The sequence below is a fragment of the Rhincodon typus genome, chromosome 5, assembly GCF_021869965.1.
Source record: "Rhincodon typus isolate 14 chromosome 5, sRhiTyp1.1, whole genome shotgun sequence".
NCBI lineage: Eukaryota > Metazoa > Chordata > Chondrichthyes > Orectolobiformes > Rhincodontidae > Rhincodon > Rhincodon typus.
In genome coordinates, this window is record NC_063336.1 from 109109254 (window position 1) to 109134369 (window position 25116).

At 40.9% G+C, this 25116-nt stretch overlaps 1 protein-coding gene across 1 annotated transcript in view; it reads right to left on the reverse strand.

The window, feature by feature from the left end:
* The window catches only part of cyria (CYFIP related Rac1 interactor A), a 139757-nt gene extending 120784 nt beyond the window's left edge, over positions 1 to 18973 (reverse strand). Inside the window, exon 1 of the mRNA XM_048597445.1 lies at positions 18908 to 18973. The gene's annotated coding sequence lies outside the window, so the exon portion shown is untranslated. The remainder of the gene's footprint in view (positions 1 to 18907) is intronic.
* Between the last annotated feature and the right edge of the window lie 6143 nt (positions 18974 to 25116).

Below are 25116 nucleotides of genomic sequence, written 5' to 3' on the forward strand. Positions count from 1 at the left end.
AATATGAGTTGCTGTTCCTGCAACCTTCGGGTGGCATCGTTGTGGCATTTAGAAGGCTCACACCAAACTAGAGTCTTTTAGCTATGGACTAACTTCTGAAACTATTCGTACTGCTACTTCTTTTCAACCAAACTATGCTTAGAAATTAGAGCAACAGCAGAACAAAGTCTACTCTTTCCAGCTTTTAATTGTTTTTCCCCACCCAATACCGAGGCTTAGCTTTATACTTCCGAAAGAGTATTCATTTTACTAAAATCTATTTGTTGGTCAGTTAGGGATTTGTAGCTCTTGCTTAATATTGGCATATATGTTGACACGTAGTACTCTACAATTAAAATGATTAATTACAGACCATAAAAGGACCACAATTTCCAGTGGTACGGAACGTGCATATCTTGCACAATTATTTTATACCACTACAACTCAATAACAGTTTACCCATATGGAGTGCCTTTAAGGTAATAAAATGTCTCAAAGCACTTCACACGAGCATTACAAAACTTTTGACACAGTCACATACAGAAAGATTAGGACAGATGATTGAAAGTTTGGTTAAAGGGACACGTTTTAAGGAGTGTCTTAAAGAAGGAAGGCAAAGAAAACAGGGGGAGAGGTACAGAGAAAATGTCAGAACTTCTGGCCTGGGCAACAATGGTGTAAAGTTAGGACTATATAAAAGGCCAGAATTAGATGAGTACACATATCTCAGAGGAATTTAGGAGCTGGATCAGATTACAGAGATAGAAAAGGCCAAAGCATGGAGGGATTTGAAAATAAGTGCCAACAAAACAACTGTTGCTTCTTTGAGAAGATGCCGCATCTTGTGCCATTCAAGCATTTAACAACCCAGTGGTGGCCCAACCCTAGGATCAAGAACTTAGGGGCAGAGGTCGTGTCCACAGAGATGCCAGCCAAAGGCCAGAAGCTCTTCTATACTCAGCTGCGCCATCCGAAAGGTGGTGGATGCCGCGTCCAGATGCCTTTGAATCAGGGGCCTCACCAGGAGCCTGCAAGCAAACAGAATTCAGAATTCATGTCAGAATTTGCTTGTCATGCTCCCTATGCAGTGAGCCAGTACCTGCCTCTGGATTGATACCAGCAGCAGTGGGATGAATGCTTTAAGCAGGAAGTAACTGGTCACTTAGGGGTCTCCTTTAATGTCAGGGTGGAAAGGCTGTGATGGAGGCAGGAAGCTGACAGGGTCCCCACATGCCACTCCCCACTGTCCCCAATTAAATCACCCTTGTCCAAACTCAGCACAGAAGGGTCCACAAGATTCTGCCACATCATTTTAAGAAATGTTTAAACTGCACTTTAATATTTGATTTCAACAAGAAGTATAGTGTCGTTAACCATGAGAACAGCAATCTAACTGATGAGAGATCAAATTCAATCATTTAATTCAATAAATTAGGAATTTTGCCATGAATGCTTTTGTATTGCTACAAACCCCCTTTTTTTTTTTAATAAAACAAATATCCTTTACGGAAGGAAGCCTGGCTTATTAATGAATTCAATTCCGATACAGAACTGACTCATGATGTCCTGTGAGGTCACCAAACAAATAATTTTAAATAATCCATGCCAAATTCAAAACTTTAAAAAAAAAGTCAGATGGTCATATCAGCAACAACACATAATAAATTTACAGGAATAGCAGTTTTGAAGACTAAGGTGTTAACTGTTAACTTATTAAAAGCTATTATTTCATCCATTATCTTATTAGAAGGATATGGAGATGGAGACATAGTGATAAAGTCCAGAGGCTCAAATTAATGCTCTAGGGCATGGGTCAAAAGTCACCATGGAAGTGGTATAATTAATTTTAATTCTATTAATACAAATCTGGGCTTTGTACAGTTAGTCTTAGTCATGGTGACCATGAAAACTGTCATCAATTATTGTAAGAATCCATCTGGTTCACTAATGTTCTCAGGGAAAGAGATCTCTACCTGGTCTGGCCTATATGTGGTTCCAGATATTCAGTAGCGTGGTTCACTCTTATCTGCACTTTGAAATGATCAATCATGTCACTCAGTTCAAAGGCAATTAGGAATGGCCAGGAAATGTCAGCCCTACCAGTGACGCCCACATCCGTGAAAAAAATCCAAAAAAAGCATTAATTAGACAGAGCTTGTTTCCTGTAAATAAATAGCACTTTCTGATCTCACTCCTCTCCTCAATGACAGTTCTGTTTCAGCCCTGGTATCTCTGTTTTTTGCAGTCCTCTAACTTCAATCTTCCTCCTTGAAGTAGATTCCAGATGGCTCTCATTCCTCAAACTTCCCATTTTTATTTGGTTCTATTATGCGTATCTAGCTACTTTTGCCCTGCTCCTTCAGCGTAGTTGTCTGTCCCTGCTTTAGAAATGCTTTCACTGTACTCCTTGATAGTTGCCCAAGTCCAAATTGACCTTCCTTCTGTCCACCAAATGCTCAACATCATTAATATTTATCTCAAATTGCTGGTTTTACTGGTCTTCGATGTCATTCTGCCTCCACTAAATCCCCATTAATATCTATTATCACCCTGTACATCCACCAGTTCTTCAGTACTCATGGCCCAGTCCAAACTACCCTGTCCCTAAATGCTCAGTACTTCTGTGTCGACAGATTTCTCCATCCCTTTGAGCTAGACTCTCCACTGTACCCATTATCCACGAGTTCAGCTATGCACTATGCTTAATCCAGAAACCTTTTCCAAAACTAAAATATACCAGATTGTATTCTTTAAGCACACCTGCACTTCTGATGGGAAATTTACATCAGAACTTGCTGTCAAAAATAAAAGAAAAGTGGTCTTCCTATGGCAGCTGAGGCCTGTTCAGACCAGGCAAGCAACACAGTATCTCCTTGACGAATCAAATTGAAGAATCATTAATAAGCCATGCAGTCTCAACCAAGATATGTTTGTTGGAACATCTTATTCAAACAAAATCAAATGTGAAGTCAAGTGAAATAATAAAGAAGATTGGTGTAGGAAAAGAATAATTTTTGAAAATTAACATCTGGACTGCTGTGAACAGTTCTGGTCCTCTTATTTAAAATATAGTTCCATTGGAGGTAGTTCGGAGAAGGCTCACTAGAATGATCCCTGATAATGGAGAGATTGTCTTACGAACAAAGATTAAACAGATTGGGATGCTACTCACTGGAGTTTAGAAGAACAAGAGGTGATCTCATTGAAGCATATAGGATTCTTAAGGGGCTTGGCAGCATAAATACTGAGAGGATGGTTCCCCTCAGATAGGAGAGTCTGGGACCAGGGAGCATAGACTCAGAACAAAACGGTGCCAATTTTAGACTGAAACGAGAAGGAATTTCTTCTCTGAAAGAGTTATGAGTCTTTGCAACTTCTTGCTACAGACAGCTGTGGGGACACAGTCCTTGTGTATATTTAAGGCTGAGATAGATAGATTGCTCAGTAAAGGGAATCAAGGGTTATGGGGAAAGGGCAGGAAAGTTGACAGTAGGAATGTCTGATCAGTCATGAATGGCGGAGCAGGTTCTAGGGACCAAACGGCTAGTTCTGTTCCTATTTCTTATAATTTCACGGTCTAACATTGTTAAAATCTCCAAAGATGGTTAAATGCTAAAGGAATGAGGCTCCACACTAATAAGTAAATTTTCCATATCACAGAGGCTGTTTGATCATAATTAAGATTTATTATGCTGTTAGCAAGCACTGGCTTTTTCCTGGCAAGTTTAGTGCCCATCTCAGAGGTAAATGCAACAAATGCATTTGAACCTTCAGTCAGACAGCAAAATACCATCACAAAACAGCTTCTCAAGAAGTAGAGCATCTCAGACAGAGTGTCTGGCTTCCTTACTTAGATGTGTGTGCATGATCACCAGAAGTTGCCGTCCAATTTCCACATAAGTAACAGCAAATGCTGATAGCCCCACCATTAGATCAACCACAAGATCAACCAATTTTCTGAAGAAGGGTCTAGGCCCGGAATGTCAGCCTTCCTGCTCCTCTGATGCTGCTTGGCCTGCTGTGTTCATCCAGCTCTACACCTTGTTACCTCAGATCAACCACAATAACTCAACCTTTTACATTCTTGTGTACTTCATCAAGAAGTTGAAACAAAGTAAGACGCAGTTAAACAGCTCCAAGTCAACTGTAAATGTGGGAACATTTTCAACTTGATAAGCAGTAATTGTTAGGATTTTGACAATTTATACATTCTTCATTTTGCACTTGACTCTCTGGAAGCAAAACAATTTAAAAACACTGTTTCAGCTCTCTGCCCAAGAAATAATGCTTCCGTACTATGTCAACTTCTCAATTAACCTGTCAACTAAAGAAAGCCAACATTGTCATTCACATCTTGACTTCCATGTGACCCAGCACTCAAAAGAATGTAGGGTAATTACATCTCCAAACATTAAGGAAACGCACACATTATTTTCTACAATATAATGTCCCTTTCCTTATAAAACAATATATCTGACCTATCTTGTAATATACTATGGCAAAACTGAACAACTGAGGAACAAACCAATTCAACCCTTGTTTATCGATCCAGAAAGATCTTACATATGCATTGCAATGTTCCCTTGTTGTCACTTAATGATTTGAGTGTTATTGTTCTACAATTTGTTTGGAAGCATATTCTATGTGCTGATAAATCCTTTGATTTGCAAGTCTGAACTCAGGTTCTCTTATTCTAGATATTTTCCAATCAACCTGTTCAGAGATGCGATGACATCTCTGGAGCAGGTGGGACTTAAACCTGGGTGTTCTGGCTCTGAGGAAGAGAATCTACTCCTGCACCACTCGTCCTAATCATGTAATGCATTTTATAATAATGTTCAAAGTTTATCATTACAACTGTCTTAGCCATCTTAGATGTTCTGATTTCAACATGTTGACATTCAAGTCTAGTAAGGTTTCTCAAATTTACCCTCACCTATTTCGACACTACGTTTAGAGTATGTTTTCCTTTCTATGTACAGCACTTTACATTTGTCTTCATTAAATTTCATCTACCTTCATTCCACTTTCACAAATATGTCATCTGACTCAACCTGAGAGGTAGTCCCCTAATCCACTGCTCCGAGAATCGGCATTGGTTGCAAACATGACCAATTGATATTCTGTTTCTGTGTTACAAGCAGTATGAATGCCAACAGCAATTCCTAGACCACTCTCACAGACAGTATAACTCAAGTATATCTTTCTACCCTCCTTTCTTATTCACTTTTATGCAGATTCTAACCCATTTGAAATTTCCATAGTTTTGACTTACCTAATAAGTCTTTGAAGAGGAAATTTTATCAAAAGCCTTTGTAAATCAAGGTATACCACACTGTGGAGTTTTGTAGAATACACCTGGCATAGCACTGGCAGAATATGCATCTTCTGAATTCATGTTTGTCTTTTAGTAAGTGATTAGGCATATAAACCTGCTAATTAATTCCAATGTTTTACACAGTACTAAGGAAAAAACTAATACATTTGTTTCAGTACTCTTATTGAAAATGGGCATCAATTAATTTATTTTAAATCAACTAGAGTTCCCTATCCTCGCAGTGGTATGAAATCCTCACTAATCCCCTCTTTGTTCTATCCAGGTTTTGAGGATGAACACCACTTCTCTCTGCCAATGTGTTTGCTTTGAGCACTTTCAGATAGTCTAAACATATAACCTTATTTATAAGTCATCACTTTTGCTTAGGTTCCCTCTATTTATGAAGGGCATGCTGCTCACAGTTCCTGCTGTGAATATTTGGACAAAGTAATCATTTAAAATATGAACTATCTTGCACTTATTATCCATTGTAGCTTTCAAGCCTTTTATAAGTATTCACGTATTGTTGAAGTATTGTAAGGACTTGTTAACACCATGGCTTTATTCCATATTTATCCATGCCCTTATGTCCAACCTCTTAGCAGGATTCTTCATCCTCCTTTGTTTAGTCTAGTGGGCCCCTTTCCCTTTCTGCCTACAACATTTACAAGGTTTGATCTTCCCTGTTATTTAGTTTCTGTTTACTTTAGTTTTCTTCCCCTCCATCTATCGAACATATATTGCATAGGAAACATATATTATACACTAAAGTTGAAGCAAGGTCATCAGGCCAACATCGGCATAAAAATTAAGTTCAAGAGAACCTAGGTTTCAGAAATACCGAGGCCATGGAGCCAGATATAGATAGCTTTAAAATGGTTAACTTCAAAATAAACAAGACAATAGTTTAAGCAAATAAGCAAGGTGGGAAAGTAAGCTGAGAGGTGACTAAAAGGATATAGATAGGATACATGAGTAGTTAAAAAAGGTGACAGAAGTGGTAAAATATGGGAAAATAGGAAATTTTATATTTTTGCTACCAAAAAGTATAAGGCATTAAAAAAAAAATCAAATTGTTGGTATTAAGATGGATTTGGGTACTTTGCGCATGAACAAAGAAAGTTAAAATGCATGGAAAGCAAGAAATTAGTAGGCCGAGTGGTATGTTAGCCTTTATTATAAGAGCATATGACCAGAATAGTAAGGAAGTCTTCTACAATTAAGCAGAATGTATGGCAAGTCATCTGAAGCAGTATAGTTTTGGTCCCTTTACCTGATAAGCTTGGCAGAGCAGTTTAAAAAGATGCTCCAGGTTGAATCATGGGACAAAAGGATTATCTTACAAAAGTTTATTGAGTAAAAATAATCTATATTCTCTAGACTTTACAAGAATGAGAGATGATCTCACTGAAATGTACATTTTTAGAAGACTTTATGAAGTAGGTGCCAAGAGGCCTCAGTCTTTGACTGGATAACACAGAAGTGTCAAAGTCTCAGAACAAGGAATTGACCGTTTAGGATTGAGATAAGGAGGAAATGTGTTACGGATGGTTTTACATTTCTCGAATGATTCTTTACAGAAGATGGCTTTGGGTTCTCAGTGTTGAGTATGGTCAAGACTGAGAATGAAAGATCTTTGGATTTCAATTGTTGACTATAAGACTGAAAGATTTGAGAACACAATGGTGAATCAAGAGATGAAAGAAGACAAAAAGGCAAAGTGGGTGGTATGGTAGATCAGCCAAAATTGTATTGAATGATGGAGCAGGTTAATGGGACCATATGACCCACTCCTGCTCCTTTTCTTGTATACTCAGCGGAGTTATGGAGCAGCACTTCAGTAGACAAAAGTAGGCCATTTTTTAATGATACAGGTTGGTCTCAAATATAAAATGTTGTAGAGTAGATCTGCAGCTCGGGTTGTGGATGTTGTGGTTGGGTGGCTCACCGAGCTGGTTCAAACCAGCTCGGCGAGCCAACCAACCACAACATAAAATGTTGGTAGAATTTATGTATTGCAAACAAGCAATTATCAATTGCGCACAAAACTGTGTGGTTTGCAAGTAAATTTATGATTTAGGTATCTGCCCAAATATAGTTGTATAACCATGAATGTAAAATCTGAAATCAACATAATTGACAGCATATCAGAATGCCAAATTCTTTAGTTCTGCGTGTCCACTTTTGTACACAGTGTCAGTTTCTATTGCTTTCTTTCTAAAAACCAATGCAAAGGTTCTGAAAATCTACTTGTATTGAACATAGATAAGAAGGTGTAGAGCTGGATGAACACAGCAGGCCAAGCAGCATCATAGGAGCAGGAAGGCTGACGTTTTGGGCCTAGGCCCTTCATCAGAAATGGGGGAGGGAAAGGGGGTTCTGAAATAAATAGGGAGAGAAGTGGAGGAGGATAGAAGATGGATAGAGGAGAAGATAGGTGGAAAGGAAACAGACAGGTCAAAGCGGCGGGGATGGAGCCAGTAAAGGTGAGTGTAGGTGGGGAGGTAGGGAGGAGATAGGTCAGTCCAGGGAGGACGGACAGGTCAAGGGGGCAGGATGAGGTTAGTAGGTAGGAAATTGGGGTGCGGCTTGAGGTGGGAGGAGGGGATAGGTGGGAGGAAGAACAGGTTAGGGAGGCAGGGACGAGCTGGGCTGGTTTTGGGATGCAGTAGGGGGAGGGGAGATTTTGAAGCTTGTGAAATCCACATTAATACCATTGGGCTGCAGGGTTCCCAAGCGGAATATATGAGTTGCTGTTCCTGCAACCTTTGGATGGCATCGTTGTGGCACTGCAGGAGGCCCAGGATGGACATGTCGTCTGAGGAGTGGGAGGGGGAAGGGGAGTTGAAATAGTTCGCGACTGGGAGGTGCAGTTGTTTATTGCGAAACGAGCATAGGTGTTCTGCAAAGCGGTCCCCGAGCCTCTGCTTGGTTTCCCCGATGTAGAGGAGGCCACAACGGGTACAGCGGATGCAGTATACCACATTGGCAGATGTGCAGGTGAACATCTGCTTGATGTGGAAAGTCTTCTTGGGGCCTGGGATGGGGGTGAGGGAGGAGGTGTGGGGGCAGGTGTAGCACTTCCTGCAGTTGCAGGGAAAAGTGCCGGGTGTGGTGGGGCTGGAGGGGAGTGTGGACTGGACAAGGGAGTCACGGAGAGAGTGGTCCCTCCGGAAAGCAGATAAGAGTGGGGAGGGAAAAATGTCTTTGGTGATGGGGTCGGATTGCAGATGGCAGAAGTGTCGGAGGATGATGCGTTGGATCCGGAGGTTTCAGCCTTCTGCTCCTATGATGCTGCTTGGCCTGCTGTGTTCATCCAGCTCTACACCTTGTTATCTCAAATTCTCCAGCATCTGCAGTTCCTACTATCTCTTGTATTGAACATAACTTGTTTTTGAAATTCCTTCATCTTTACGCTACTATAGTAAATATCGATCAAATTACAAACTCTCCCTCCTACCAAATGTTGCATTTCTCCAAGTGGAAGTCCTGTAATTTCAACTGTTACAAAGCAGCGCTGATCATACCCTTCCTCTTTAATTTCTATATCAAGTATTGAAGGACCAAGCAAAACCACATCTGAAAAACAACAAAAGCAGTCTCTTAAGAGCCAAGCAAGTAAGTTAATCAAAATTTGAATGTTTTTCCATGCCTTTGAAGTCACTTTTTCGTGTCCTGATCAGCAACATCCTTGACGTTTTTTCTAAAATTTGAATAAGTCAAAAGTTGAGATAGTTTCTTTGATCATGGTATTTTATAGAATATAGTGTGCTGGAAAAGGATTTTCATTTATTATTAATGTTTACTTCTCGATTCATTTTTCATCTCTAATTCTTCACAAGATATCCTGAGCAAAATCTACAATAATCAACGTTGTCATTGCTGACCTCAAAATCCAGCCCACAGTCATCAAAGAAGGCAACCCAAAAAGAGTTAGTAATATCATGAATTTGCCTTTTGTTTGAATCTTGCACCAAGACAAGGGGACCTCCAGGGATCCTGCAGCAGTGATATCATCAAGCAGGCTAACAAAGTATTCACACAGAGGTATTCTCAAAGAAAGCAAACCAGATAGTAAAGTGCACAGATCATCCTCCTCTCTCTAAAAATAATTTTTAGAGCGAGTGCAAAATAAAGCATTGGGACATACACACGAGATATAGAAGTTGAAATAAACATAGAAAAATGCTCCGTCAAATGTCATCATAATAGAAAAAAAAACTGACATTGCATAAACATAAATAAATATTTTAAGGACCAGTGCATTTTTAGCAGTAATTAAGAAGTTAATGTGCCATTAAAATCCAAGTTATATTCGCATTGAACAAGGTTGAAATTTTTACAGTGAGACTAATAACTTAAAACAGCACTACCAACATCCAAAGGAATTATAACAGACCAAAAATGGATTTGAATCAGCCATATAAATAATGTGGCTACAGGTGTAGGGCAGAGGCTAGAAACTTTGCACTAGGTAACTCACTCATGTCTCACCATCAACAAGGCAAACATCAGGAGTGTGGTGAAATTCTCTCCGCCGAACTGGAGTACGGGTCAAACAACAGGCAAGAAGCTTGATGTCATCCAGAATACAGCAGCCTGCTTGATGAGCACTCCAATCACCAACCTCAACATTCACTTCCTTCACCATTGACATACAGTGGCAGCAGTGAATAAGATCCACTGAAAGTATCCCACGAAGGCTCCTCCAAGAGCACCTTTCAAACTCAAACTGTAAGAGTTCAAAAAAAAAACAAGGGCAGCAGATTCGTAGGATCACCACCTGGTTCCCCTCCAAGTCACACACCAGTCTAACTTGGAAGTGTATTGCCATTCTCTCTCAGGCATTGGGTTGAAATTCTGGAACTCCCTTCTTAGCAGCAACGTGGTGTCGCTGCACTCGAAAGACTGAAGGGGTTTGAGAAGGCATCTCACCATCGTTGGGGCAATTAGGAATGGGCAATAAAAATTAGCCTAGCCAGTGATGCCCAATCCTAAGAATGAATAAAAAATAAGTAAAAAGGCAAGTATGGATCAGTTCAGTGATTTTTAATTCATTGTAGTCTGTGGAGACTTCAATAGGTCCCCTATGGAATAGCACAGGATCACTAACAAGTTCTCAATTACTGATTAACTTCACAATGATGGACTTCAGGAGTTGCTGTCAATTTCAGATGAGCATAATTAATATTTCAAGGCCAGTAACCCTTCTTCAGAACTGATTGCAATTAGGAAAAGGTGGTCTGTCTCTTCTTTCCCTTCCTCCCATAACAACGATTGAGTGCTACGGTCCTCACTTTCCACCCCATTAGCCACCATGTCCACAGGATCATTGAATGTGTGAGGTCGTGCACTTTAGTAAGAAGAATAAAAGCATGGGCTATTTTCTAAATGGGGAGAACAGTCAGAAGTCTGAAGTGCAAAGAGACTTGGGAGTTCTAGTCCAGGATTCTCTCAAGGTAAACTTGCAGGTTGAGTCAGTAGTCCGGAAGGCAAATGCAATGTTGGCATTTATTTTGACGGGACTTGAATATAAAAGCAGAGATGTACTACTGAGGCTTTATAAGGCTCTGGTCAGGCTACATTTGGAGTATTGTGTGTAGTTTTGGGCCTCATATCTCAGGACAGATGTACTGGCGCTGGAGCAGATTCAGAGGAGGTTCACGAGAATGGTCTCAGGAATGGAAAGCTTAACATACGAGGAATGTTTGAGGACTCTGGGACTATACTTTTAGAGTTTAGAAGGATGAGGGAAGATCTAATTGAAACTTACAGAATACTGAATGGCCTGGACAGAGTGGACGTTGGGAAGATGCTTCCATTGGTAGGAGAGACTAGGACCCAAGGGCACAGCCTTACAGTAAAGGGAAGACCTTTTAGAATGGAGATAAGGTGAAACTTCTTTAGCCAGAGAGTGGTGAATCTATGGAATTCACTGCCACAGAAGGCTGTGGAGGCCAGCTCATTGAGTACACTTAAAACTGAGATAGATAGGTTCTTGATTATCAAGAGGATCAAGGGTTATGAAGGAGAAAGCAGGAGAATGGGGTTGAGGAACTTATCAGCCATGATTGAATGCGGAGCAGACTCAATGGGCTGAATGGCCTAATTTCTGCTCCTATGTCTTATGGTCTTATCATAAGCCACCATTTTCACTACCACCAGGTCAGAAAAATGAGTGGAAAGAGTCAGTCAGTTAGCTCAGTTAACTGGGTAATGGGTTAGTGATGCAGAGTGATGCCAACAACATGGGTTCAATTCCACACCGGCTGAGGTTACTACAAAAGGACTCTTTTTCTCAATCTCTCCCCTCGCCAGAGACGTTGTGACCCTCAGGTTAAACCACCACCAGTCCTCTCTCCCTCTCTCTCCTATGTAAGAGCAGCATTATGATCTGGTAAGACTATAATGAGTTTACATTTTAGAAGAAAATAAAATCAAAACATTTCCTGAAGTGCTAAAATTATGCATAAACTCATATCAAAGACAACATGATCTGGCCTTATAGTGTTAATTAGAGTGTGAATTCTCACATTGCTTGATTTTCCCTTTCTGAAGGCAAACAAAATCTTTATAGTACTTTTCCCAAGAAACAAAATATATATTTATAAAAGAAATAGGTTTTAAGGACCAAATAACTTTTCTTTGTTCCATGATTTCTTTCTTACTTAATTTGCCTCCAGAATTTTTCAAAAAACCTTTTCTTTTTGCTATACAAAATAGGTCAATTTGTCTTCATTTAAACAGTTCCTTGCCCTAAGAGGATAGATTTAGTAAAACCACTTATATTGTAGCTGCAGGGACTGGATGCATAATTGTAGAAAATATTAAGAGGCCATGTGAAAGAAGTGTTAAACAATATTGAACATTGAGGAATTAAATCAAACGTAGAATGAGTAAAATCGTAAAATGTTGAAGAAGCTTGAAATATACCACTATTGCAAAATTGTAAGATATTTATACCATCAATTGTCAGAAATTTGCCAAAAAAAATTCCAACAAAATACAATCCAATTTCGATAAGATTATATTTTAAACTAAGACATCACTTATCTCAATACTTATCAGTAACAAATTGCTGAATCAACTCATTCCAAAAAATTTCCAGAAATCAAAACAGTAATTCAAAACTTCTTCCAGCATAAAAATTTGAACAATATATTGAGAATGCACTGAAGATTTCCACAACAATATCTGCTAGATTAACTTCAGTCATGTTTATTCCTCTCAAAAACACCATACTTCTTGGCGTTGTCTAAGGAAGCGTTCATTGTACCCGTACAGCAGTTAATAGTAAGTGGCAATTGCTCAACTAGCATATTGGACCTCGAAATAGATGTTATATTCTCTGATTTATCATTTGACTTGTGCAAAGACATGAATACATAAAATAATAAGTTATTGGACCAATAACTTCATTTCCTCACTGTTTGTCATTATTCATGTCAAGCTTGAAATCATCACAGATACCATTTATATTAAAACTTCACATGGCTAAGTAGAGAAAAAACGTCCAGCAAGCAGCTACAGGATATGAATTTGATTTTATGAATTACCGATAAATAAGTCACTTCAGCTGTAACATCATTAAGTCATGCTCACAACTAGATAGGGATGATATTCTACTATTTTTGTGTATGTTTTAAAACTACAAGCTGGGAGGGTAAATTAAACTACAAAATTAATAGCGAAAGTACAAATAGGTTAAATAGGATTCTAATTTTACAGATCATAAAGCCATTCCAGTGATATCATCATAAATTCCTCCCTCTTGATCTCAACTGTGATTTTGTCCCCATGGAAGACATTATTATTAACCTGTTATGATTAATACTGCACAATGAGTGTTCTCAACTAGACACCCAAAATCGACAAGGTTAATTTTAAATCCCCAAATGACGACAACATGTATTTATATAGTAGCATTAAAACATTCACTGAGCTTTGATAAGTTGAATTTGGCACCGAACTACGTAAGATGATACAAGGATAAAACACTAAAAGCTTCATTAACAAGGTAGATTTGAGATAGGAACATATGAATCAGGAGCAAAATTAGGCCATTTGGTCCTTCAAAGTCTGCTACATCATTAAATAACATCATGGCTGATCTACTTGTGTTCTGAATTCCGCATTCACATTTACCCACGTTAACCTCCGATTCTTGTTAGGCAATGGATTCAATCTACCTCAACATTAAAAACATTAAATGAGGCCACCTCCACCACATTCTGAAGCAGAGAGTTCCAAAGTCTCAATTCTCAGAAAAAGATTCTCGTCAGACTCAAAACATTAGCTCGCTCTCTTTCCATGGATGCTGCCTGATTGGACTGTGATTTCCAGCATTTTTTGTTTTCAGTACAAATTTCAGCATCTGCAGTAATTTGCTCCTCCAAGATTCTCTTCATACCTGTTCCAGAAGAGGCACTCCTGATCTTAAAATCACCAATTCAGGAAACATCCTTCCAAATCCATTTTGTCAAGGCTGTTCAGAATCTTATAAACATCAAACAAATCACCTAGTATTCTTCTAAACCCCAGTGAGAAAAAGCCCAGTCTGTCCAATCCTGCCTCATTAGGCAACCCAATCATTCCAGGTATCAATCTCGTAAACTAGATGTGGTCTCACCAATGCCTTGTATAACTGAATCATAACATCTTAATTTTATGTTCAATTCCTCTCATAATAAAAGGACAATATTCCATTAGCCTTTTAAATTACTTGATGTATGTGTACACTAAATGTTTGCAACTTATGCACCTCAGAATTCTGCAGTTGTTTTCCATTTACATCATATTCTGCTTATTTACTCTACTTGGCAAAGTGAAAAACTTTGTTCTACATTATACTTCATCAGCCAGATTTATGTCTACTTAACCTATCTGTAACTGTCTGCTTCCTTGTTATGTTATCTTCACAATATGCTTTCCAACTTTTTTTGTGTCATCTGCAAATTTAGCCTCTAAGCATTTGACTTCCTCATCCATGTCATTGATTGTAATAATTAAAAAAAAAGAGGGTCTATCAAAGTCCTCTGCAGGACCCCTCTTGTTGCATCCTGACAATCTGTAAAAGATTCATTTATGCATACACTCTGTTTTCTGACAGCCAGCCAATCTGCTATCCATGCTAGGACGTTATCCACTACACCATGAGCTCCTAGGCCAGAAGAAATAGAAACATGTGTAGGCCACTTGGCTCCTCAAGACTGCTCTGCCATTCAATAGGATCATGGCTGATCCAACACTCCTCACATCCACGCTTGTGCACTTCCCCCATAAACCTGGATTCCCCTACTGTTCAAATCTATCTATCTCAGCCTTAAATACACACAAGGACTCTGCACCCACAGCTCTCTGTGGTAAGGTGTTCTAAAGATTCATAACCCTGTGAGGGTAGAAATTCTTCCTCATTTTAGTCTTAGATAGGCATCACATTTTTTCTGAGACTATGCCCTCCGGTCTTGGACTCTCCAATGAGGGGAAACATCCTTGATGTGGAAGTACAGTGCTGGACAGGGATGGACAAAGTTAAAAATCACACAACACCAGGTTATAGACATGTCTTCAAATAAACATGTTGGACTATAACCTGGTGTCATTTGTTTTTTGACCAGTAAACATCTCCTCAGCATTTACCCTGTCAAGTTCCTTAAGAATCCAATATGTCTCAGTGAGATCACCTCTCATTCTTCTAAATTCCAACAAGCAGAGTCCCAATCTTTTAATCTTTGCTCATAAGACAATCCTCTATACCAGGGATCATCCTCGTGAACCTTCTCTGAAATGCCTCCAATGAAGTGATATCTTTCCTTTAAAGAAGGGGACCAAAAACTGCTCACAGTACTCCAGATAGGCTCTCACCAACACCTTGTACAGTTGTAGAAGGATTTCCCTACTGTCATACTCCAACTCCCTTGAAAAAGGGCCAACATTCCATTAACCTTTCTGATTACTTGCTATATGTGTGCGCTAGCTTTGTGTGTTTCACGCACAAGCATCAAGTCCCTTTGTGTTGCATCTTTCTGCAGTTTTTCTTCATTGAAATAATACTATGCTCTTTTGTTCTCCCTTCCAAAATGAACTTCATTTTTTTCCCCACATTATACCCCAGTTGCCAACTTTTACTTAACCTATCAATCTCTCTCTGTAAATTAATGGTATCCCTTTTGCAACTTGCCTTTCCACCTATTTTTCTGTTGTCTGTAAATGTGGCTATATGACTTTCAGTTCCTTCCTCAAAGTCAGTAATATACATTGTAAACAGTTATGGTCCCAGCTGTGATCCCTGTGGAATCCCACTGGTTACACGCTGCCAGTCTGAAAAAGAACTCCTTATCCTCACTCACTGTTTCGGGCCCTGTAGCCAATTCTCTATCCACACCAATACAATATCTCCAACACCATAGGCTCTTATCTCATGACTTATCATTTGTCTCATCATTTGTCGACACTGCCTCGTCGAATACCTTCTGGAAGTTCAAATAAAACACAGCTACTGCTTCCTTTCTATCCACTCTGGTTGAGACGTCCTTGAAAAACTCTAATAAACTAGTCAGACACGATTTCCCGTTCACGAAGCCATGCTGACTTTGCTTAATTAGATTATGACTTTCCAAATGTGCTGCTATTACTTCCTTAATAATTGATTCCAATATTTTTCCAAAAACAGATGTTAGACAATCAGCCTATAGTTACCTTCTTTTTGCCTCCCTCCCATTTTGAATAGGGGTGTCACACTGGCAGCTTTCCAATCTTCTGGTACTTCTCCAGAATCCAAGGATTTTTGGAAAATTACAAGCAATGTATTTATAATCTCTGTGGCTACCTCTTTTAGGATCCAACTGCTATACTACTTTGTGTAATATCCTTTCATATGAAGCTCTAACAAAAGTATTCTGGAAATCCAAGTCCAGTCCATCAGTGAGTTCCCCTTCATCCACATCATAGATTGCTTCTGCAAAAATTCCAATAAACAGATGAAACACAGAAACATGCTGACCTTTCAAGATCATCTTAAGTTTCTGAAATGCTTAACAATCAACTTGAACACCTTCCCCATGACAGGGGTCAAGCTAACTGACCACAGCTGCCTGTTTATTGCCTCTCTCACTTTTTGAGTAGAGGGGTTAAATTGGCTGCTTTCAAATCTGATGTAAACTTTCCAGAATCTGATGGGTTTTGGGAAGTTAACACTAATTCATCTACTACCTCATTATTCACCTCTTTTATGGCCCTGGAATGAAATTCATCAGGACCCAGAGACTTATCAACCTACAGCTCCATTGGTTTGCTCACTACCAGCTCCCTAACAATAATAAATTTCACCAAGTTCCTTTCTTCCTTCAACCTCCTAATTTACAACTATTACTAGAATGTTTTTTTCTATCCTCAGAAGAAAAATATTTACTCATTGCATCTGCCATTTCTTCATTATCTACCATGAGGTCCTCGTTCTCACCCTCTTAAAGGACTTGACAAGCAGATTCAGAAGCATCTGGAAGTCAGGCTGAGTTGCTCAGACAAGTTAATTCCAAAGCTTAGGGTGCGACATTAGAATGTAAGATAAAGAATGGTATAATACTTAAAATTTGGGATACACAAGAGACCAGAATTGGAGAAGCACAGACATTTGAGGGTTACAGAGCTGAGGAAACTAACAGGGCCAAAATTATGAAGGAATTTGGAAACAAAGTCAATAATTTTGAAATTTAGGTATTTTTCAACCAGGAGACAACATAGATTAGCAAGGCAAAGGTGTTGAGTAATGAGGACCTGATTCAAATTGAAGACAATGCCAAAGGAATGAGTTGGTCTCGGGGACCAAAAGACAGTAGTCTTCCCAATATTTATTTGTTTCTACTCATTCAGGATTGGATATTGTACAAGCAGTTAAACTGTGTTAAAACAATAGAGATCAAAAGGGGCAATGCGGGGGGGTAGAACTTGGTGTTGTCAGCATGTAAAAACTTACAGCAGGATTCAAAAGTGAAATGTGCAGGAAATAATAAATATGAAAGTGATTGAAAAAACAACAAATGAGAAGAGGATGACAGCCTATTCATTAGGGAAAGCCATCCCCAATAATAGTAGTTAGGAGGCACAAATGCCTGTTTCAATTAATGGTGATACATAGAAGTCATGCATGTTAAAGTTGATTATGAGAGGAAAGATAGCGAAATATGGCAAAAATATGCTTGAAAGGAATGATGAAACAGACGTCGAGATCTGATGTAGAAATGTAGGAGAACTACAGTAAAAGGAAGATTGTAGAAAATGTCAAAATTCATTAACTGTTGAAATTTTGACAGAAGCAAATAAAATCAATAATTGCATGAAAGACTATGGGGAACTTTATTTTTAGCAAATTCTAAGATAAAGAATATTAAATATTGGCATGTTAGTGTTGAACTTACACAAGAGATCAGCAGAAATTCACCAATACTGTACTATACAAAATCCAAATCAAATTTCAATGAAGTGACTATGGAGCATACTGTACACTTTGACTGTTTTACACACCATAAAGTTAACCCAACTGCAAGTATATCTGACTCGCCCATTCCCATCTCCTCCTCCTCTCATCAGAGCTGATTAATTTCACTTGTAATTAAATTTCTGTGCGCAGCTGGACAAAGCAGCCAACACACTACGCATAACTCCTCCAGATACTCAGATCACTGCACACTTCAACATGTTCATTGACATCCTCAATATCTGAGGAAAACCAGAGGGCCTTTGCATGCACAGCAGTTTAACCCAGCCCATTTATGCAAGATAACAATATTGCTCATAGCACCTTGCTTGCAAAATGCCACTGATGCCACCACACAACAACACAGTCCTCAATCCTTGATCCACCATTAACTCTCAAATATCTAAAATAAAAAAAATCAGACATTTATTTCAATCACAGTTGGACACATGTAATCCACTGGCAACCAGCTTTGATCTAGTCAGCTCATCTCCAGGCAACAAGAAATGCCACTGTGGCAAAATGAATTAATGCACTGCCTTCCCATGTCAAGATCTGCAGCAATGTCAATGCATTGCAGATCATCTTTTATATACACATGTGTGCACAGAGACAAGTGCCCCGAATGAAACCATACTGTTCTGATTTAAAGCTGGCAGAACAGGCAAAGTTAACATTTTTTTTAAACATATATTTGAAAGCGCACAAGGCTCTCATAAAACTTAAGTAGAGGCTTCAGTAATGGTGGGGGTTGAGGGGGGGGGAGAGAGAAGCAAGGAAAGGCCACAGACAGCCATGAGGCTACACTGGGCTAACTGGCATCAAGCCATCCTTTAATCTAAGAGCCGAAAGCCCACTCAGAGGACTTTCCCCTGAGCTGTAATGTTGAGACAACAAGCCCCAAGAAGCGGATTAGTCCGGTTCTCCTTCCCACACAGCCAGCTCCAGGCTCTCAATCACTACTTTTCCTTCCCACCAGAAGCTGTAGGGACTGGGGCTATACAGCAAAAGAAAAGAGAATAAACAAAAAAAAAGACAGCCCTGCCTGCTTGCACTGCCCTGAAGCCTCACCTGATAAACCATCAAGGTAAAGGCTATGTCGATGTGCCCTGATCTCCGTGCCCGGTACCACTTACCCTCCTGCTGCTTCTTAACGGTCCTGAGCTCCGGCTGCCAGCTCGCGCTTGCACACAAACCCAGCTACAGCCAATCCCCAACAGCCCGCCCCACTCCCCCTCTCCCACACCCATTGGTCGGAGTGCCGCTTGATTGATTGACCCGTGCGTCGGTTCCAGCTTCCTCCAATGGACGGGATCTGATTGACAGCCCTCGTGTCTCCGCCCAAACACCGCACCACCGTGAGCGGGCGCCGCCTGATTGACAGCTCGCGGGGCCCCGCCCTTACCCGCCGTACCCACTGGCCGTGACACGCATGATTGACAGCCCATGGAGCACTGGCCATCTCCTTCACCCTCACAACCATAGCAGCCCCGAGCCATTGCTCTCTCCCATTGGATGACTGATTGACAGACAGCGAATCCCCGCCCGTCTCCGCCGCCCATTGGCCGGGGCGCCGCCTGATTAACAGCCAATGTAGCCCCGTCCATTCCTCCCTCACCCATTGGCTGAACCCTGCCTGATTGACAGCTCGGTGCTGGTACTAAAGCTCAGCCGCTGCGAAGAAATCGGTTGATCAAATGGAAAAGCATCAGTGCAGGCTTTCCCTTGGCTTGGCGGGGCGGGGGAAGAAAGAGGGTGTGGAGAGTATGAGGTGGGGGGGAAGAAGGAGGGTGTGGAGAGGGTGAGGTGAGAAGGAGGGTGTGGAGAGTATGAGGTGGGGTGTTATATCCTGAAAGTTGCACAAGTTATTTCTCCCTCTCCAACTTTCTTTACCATCTTCCACCTTTATCTGCTTTCCTGAGGGACAACTCTCTCCGTGACTCCCTTGTCAGCTCCACACTCCCCCGCCAGCCCCACCACACCCGGCACTTTTCCCTGCAACCGCAGGAAGTGCTACACCTGCCCCCATACCTCCTCCCTCACCCCCATCCCAGGCCCCAAGAAGACTTTCCACATCAAGCAGATGTTCACCTGCACATCTGCCAATGTGGTGTACTGCATCTGCTGTACCCGATGTGGCTTCCTCTACATCGGGGAAACCAAGCGGAGGCTCGGGGACCGCTTTGCAGAACACCTACGCTCGGTTCGCAATAAACAACTGCACCTCCCAGTCGCGAACCATTTCAACTCCCCTTCCCCCTCCCACTCTTCAGATGACATGTCCATCCTGGGCCTCCTGCAGTGCCACAACGATGCCACCCGAAGGTTGCAGGAACAGCAACTCATATTCCGCTTGGGAACCCTGCAGCCCAATGGTATCAATGTGGATTTCACAAGCTTCAAAATCTCCCCTCCCCCTACCGCATCCCAAAACCAGCCCAGCTCGTCCCTGCCTCCCTAACCTGTTCTTCCTCCCAGCTATCCCCTCCTCCCACCTCAAGCCGCACCCCCATCTCCTACCTACTAACCTCATCCCGCCCCCTTGACCTGTCCGTCCTCCCTGGACTGACCTATCCCCTCCCTAACTCCCCACCTACACTCACCTTTACTGGCTCCATCCCCGCCGCTTTGACCTGTCTGTTTCGTCTCCACCTATCTTCTCCTCTATCCATCTTCTATCCACCTCCCCCTCTCTCCCTATTTATTTCAGAACTCCCTTCCCCTCCCCCATTTCTGATGAAGGGTCTAGGCCCGAAACGTCAGCCTCTCTGCTCCTATGATGCTGCTTGGCCTGCTGTGTTCATCCAGCTCTACACCTTGTTATCTTTGAAAATGTACCCTCTTTACCATAGTCTAGGCCATTGATATAAGCCAGGAAAAGCAGAGATTCCAACACTGGGGAAACTTCACTATAAATGCCTGCTGCAGTCCAAAAAACATGGTATAATTTCTACTCTCACTTTCCTCACTACACCTCAGTTATTTCTGTTGTTTAAGTATAGACTGGTAACCTGCACTTAACAATTTTGCAACCTTCAAGTATCTGAATTGCCTCTTCCTTCAGTGAGACCTGGGCAGCATTTTGTCTTTGTTGAAACAATGCAAAGTTCAAAGTTTTTGAGAAGATTTGTAGCTCGGGTTGTGGGTGAGGTTGTCGACTTGCTCGCCGAGCCAGTGTGTTTGATTGCAGACGTTTTGTCACCCTGCTAGGTAACATCGTAAGTGCGCCTGCGGTGAAGTGTTGACGTTCTGTCCCGCTTGTTATTTATATGCCTCGGTTTGCTGGGGTGGTTGACATCACTTCCAGTTCTGTTTTTCAATGGTTTGTATATCGTGTCCAGTTCAGTGTGTTTGTTGATGGAGTTCCGGTTGGAATGCCAGGCCTCCAGGAATTCCCTGGCATGTCTCTGTTTGGCTGGTGCTATTATGGCGTGTTATTCCAGTTGAATTTGTGTCCTTCTTTGTCCGTATGTATACAGAAAGACCACACATACAGACCAGATACTTAATTACACCAGTAACCACCCCAACACCCATAAATGGATCCGCATCAGGACGTTATTCAATGAACCACAACACACTAGGGCAACCCAGAATTGCACAAAGCAGAACAGGAGCACTTATACAAAGTTTTTGAAAGGAATGATACCCAAAAAGCACAATCCGCCGTTGCCTCTGTGACAAACCACAACAAGAAGACGCAATACAGCCAGACATGCTAGTAACCCTACTGTACATCAGGGACATATCAGAGATGACCAAACTACTCAGACCCCTAGGTATCAGGATAACCCACAAACCATCAACCGGCCTACAACAGCTACTGACAAACATAAAGGATCCCATACCCGCAACCAACAATAACGTAATATACAAAATACCATGCAAGGACTGGGAGAAACATTACAGAGGCCAAACTGGAAAAAAACTGACAATAAGGATACATGAACACCAACTAGCCACCAAGAGACATGACCAATGCTCATTGGTTCAGTACACACGGACAAAGAAGGACACAAATTCAACAGGGACAACACATCCATAATAGCACAAGCCAAACAGAGACATGCCAGGGAATTCCTGGAGGCATGCCATTCCAAACGGAACTCGATCAACAAACTCATTGAACTGGACCCGATATACAAACCACTAAAAAACAAAACTAGAAGTGATGCCAACCGCCCCAGCAAACCGAGGCATATAAATAACAAGTGGGACAGAACGCCAGCGCTTCACTGACGATGTTACCTAGCAGGGTGATGAAACGTCTGCAACCAAACACACTGGCTCAGCGAGCAAGTCTACAACCTCATGCTGCAAAGTATTCATTTAATACCGTAACCATGCTCCCTGGCTGCACACGTAATTCTCTTTTTGGCCTATGAGTAGCCCCATCCCTTTTATGAAACGTGTACTGTTTATGTGCTTTTAAAAGACTTTTGGGTTCCTGTATATGTTTGCTGCTCGTCCTTTCTCATTCTGTCTGTTTCCTTCGCTTATTTCCTTTTTCAATTTCTCTCTGAACCTCATGCATTTAGCTTGCTTCCAATTGTATTATTCACCTGATGTTTGTCATAAACACAGTTTTTTTTTGCTTAATTTGATTATTTTGTCATCTGGGAAAGTCAGGATTTGTTGGCCTTTCAAGAGAATATACTTGACTGTACTTGATCTATCTCTTATTTAAAGACAGCCATGTAGCATGCTATTCTTTGACGGTAATTTATCCGGGCCAGACGCATTCCTACCCCATTGAAGGATTGCCCCTTGCCCTTTCTCATTGCCAACTTTAACATTATGATACAATGATTACTGTCCCCTCAAGGTTCCAAACTGGTCCACCTCATTGCCCAGAATTAAATCCAGCAACACCTCCCATCTCATTGGACTGGACACGCACTGCTGTAGAAAATGTGTAGCACCATCTTGTGGAAGTGCTGCACAGCAACCAATCTGGTTGCTCATCAAAGTCCATTTGAAATGATTGATGTTCACAGTGTGCATCTGTAATCAAGATCTCATTGGCTGTAATGAATATGCTCCGACAATTATCTGTCATTGAAAGGACAAGAAAAGAAAATTCCAATGAGAGGACATAGGCCTGTAATATGAACCTAATTTTTCTGTGTTAGCCACACATGCTGCCTTATCTGGTGAGATTTTTCCAGCAGATTTTGTTCCACTTTCCCCAGCAACTTAATATTTGTCTTTTAACCAAATTACCATTTTCTATTCAATCAAATTAAAACAGAAATGAATAATTATGTAACATAATATCTAATATTAAATATATAATTTAAAGGATTGAGTTATTAATTCTATTTCTTTGCTAAACTTAAGGAAAATCCAATCATTAAGTCTAGTTATTTATTACCACAATAGGGTAGCAGCAGTAGGTATCAGACATACATACGCGCACACACACACACACACACACACACACACACGCACAAACAAAGCACGTTAAATACTTCTTTAGGAAACTATCCTATTATTCATATCTCGGATCTGCACCTTGGCTCCCTGCATCCAATCTAAGCAAATAGTATTTTAATTACAACATGCCCCCATATGTGGAGTGTACTGTAGTCACATTAATCATGTGTACAATACAGTGTACAATACAGTCTGCTGCTGTGGGTCTCAACCTTGATGCTGAAGCTGATTAGAATGCAACATCTGGGTCGGCTTAGTTCTGTGATTACTTTGTATCCTGGATGAGAGTGAAGCCCTGATCCTTTTTTGGATTTGCTCTGTTTGATGCACTGTATTTTAACTCTGCCTTTGTGACCTTAGTTCCTTCATTTAGTCACCGTGATTTGGAAATGAAATGAGGTCAAAATAAAGGATTTCTCTGTGCTCCTATTGCTGATGGCAGTTGCAAAGCCATTATTATTTCCTGCTTGCAGGAACTCAGTTCCTGTATCAGATACTGGTTTCTAGTCTTTCTTGGGAGTTTTAAATAGAATCTCATCTTGTTTCAATTTAGTGTAATGCTTTTCTAAAGATGTTTAGAACTTACACAGGATCATTACTAGAGTATGCCCCATTGGAGAAAATTAGGATTTTTCCTTCATCTGCACACATCTCCCAAGTCCAAAACAATTGGCTGTGCTTTAGTAAGTTTACTTCTGCTTTACAATACATCATGGATATGCATTTCCCTTTTTATGATATTTATGTTATATATCTATATACCAATTGCTGAACATAAACATAGAATATAGGAACAGGAGTAAGCCGTTTTGCTCTCTCAGCCAGCTCTGTCATTCAGTGTGATCATGGCTGATCATCCAATTTAGCACTCTGTTTCCATTTGCTCAACATATCCTTTGATTTCTCAATCCCAATGAAATATATATCACCTTCTTACAAACATTCAATGTTTTGGCCTCAATCACTTTCTGTAGCAGAGAATTCCACAGGCTCACCAGTCTGCGTGAAGAAATTTCTCCTCATCTCAGTCCTAAAAGGTCTATGCCTTATACTTAGACTGTGACTGCTGGTTCTGAACTCCTCAGGCATTGCGAACATATTTCCTGCATTTACATTGTCTAATCCTGATAGAGTTTTACAGGTTTCTAGGAAAACCCCCATCATTCTTTTAAACTCAAATGAACATAGCCCTAACCTATCCAGTCCCTCCCTGTACGTCAGTCTGCCAATCCAAGAATCAGTCTGGTAAACTTTCATTATATTCTCTCATTAGCCAGAACATGCTTCCTCAGATAAAGAAAAAAAACTGCACTCCAGGTGTGTTCTTACCAACATCCTGTACAGTTGCAGCAAAATATCCCTGCTTCTCTACTTGTAACCTCTCATATGAAGGCCTCCATGCCATTTGCCTTGTTCATTGCTTGCTGCACCTGCACGCTTATTTTTAGTGACTGGTGTATAAGGACACTGAGGTTTTTTTTATTCATTCACGGGATGAGGGCATCACTGGCTAGGCAGCATTTATTGCCCATCTCTAATTGCTCAGAGGGCAATTAAGAGTCAACCACATTGCTGTGGGTCTGGAGTCACATGTACTCCAGACCAGGTAAGGATGGCAGTTCCCTTCCCTAAAAGACATGAGTGAACCAAATGGGTTTTTCCCCAACAATCAATTCATGGTTATCATTAGATTCTGAATTCCAGATATTTATTGAATTCAAATTCCACCATCTGCCATGGCAGGATTCAAACCCACGTCCCCAGAATATTAGAGACAACAAGGTGCAGGGCTGGATGAACACAGCAGGCCAAGCAGCATCATAGGAGCAGAGAGGCTGACGTTTCGGGCCTAGACCCTTCAACAGAAAAGGGGGAGGGGAAGGGGGTTCTGAAATAAATAGGGAGAGAG